The sequence below is a fragment of the Kryptolebias marmoratus genome, linkage group LG7 (genome assembly GCF_001649575.2).
Source record: "Kryptolebias marmoratus isolate JLee-2015 linkage group LG7, ASM164957v2, whole genome shotgun sequence".
Taxonomy (NCBI): domain Eukaryota; kingdom Metazoa; phylum Chordata; class Actinopteri; order Cyprinodontiformes; family Rivulidae; genus Kryptolebias; species Kryptolebias marmoratus.
Window position 1 is genome coordinate 13,302,215 of NC_051436.1, and position 891 is coordinate 13,303,105.

Genomic DNA, 891 nt, shown 5'->3' on the forward strand with positions numbered 1-891 from the left:
TTATTTTGCCCTCATGTGACTATGAGAATAATAATAATAATAATAATAAATAATAATATTATTCAAGCATACGAGAAAGAGGGCGTAATCGTGTTGTCGTTGTTTACCTTTTAACTCGTTAAGTCCTGTGTGTACTTTTGACCTCATTTCCAGCTGTTTGGAGTTATTTAGCAGCTTTCAAACGACCGTTGTGATTGACTAGATTACAACACGCCAAGTTCCCCTGAAGAACATGAAATTCACGGAGGGTGTGTGAGGACAGGGCGCTCTTTGAAGAGGCAGAGCTGCAGGCAGAGCTGCAACAGAGCTGCAGGTAGAGCTGCAACAGAGCTGCAGGTAGAGCAGCAGGTAGAGCTGCAACAGAGCTGCAGGTAGAGCTGCAACAGAACTGCAGGCAGAGCTGCAGGTAGAGCAGCAGGCAGTGCTGCAGGTAGAGCTGCAAGAGAGCTGCAACAGAGCTGCAGGTAGAGCTGCAGGTAGAGCAGCAGGCAGTGCTGCAGGCAGAGCTCCGCAGCCGTCACGTGTCTGACGGGGTTCTGGGTTCTGTTGGGACAGGAGCTGACGGAGAACCTTAAAGGCCCGCTGTTCCAGCGCGAGCAGCTCCGACACTAAAGCCCTGCAGTATTTTCTCTGTTGGCTTTTCAGACAAGTTGCCACTCGCAGGCCGAAGGTGAGAGTCTGCAGCAGCAGCAGCAGCAGCAGCAGCTGCTGCAGGAGCAGCAGGAGCTGCGTCTCCGGTGAGCCGCGAGGAGCTGCGCGTGTGGAGGTGGGGGAGGAGGAACTCTCTACAAACCCAGTCAAACAGCGTCAGCTTCACCTATCAGCTCCTGCTGAGTTGCGGTGCGCTCCGGACCGGAACCGGCGCTGACCGAGCGGCCGCTCCCCCCCCCT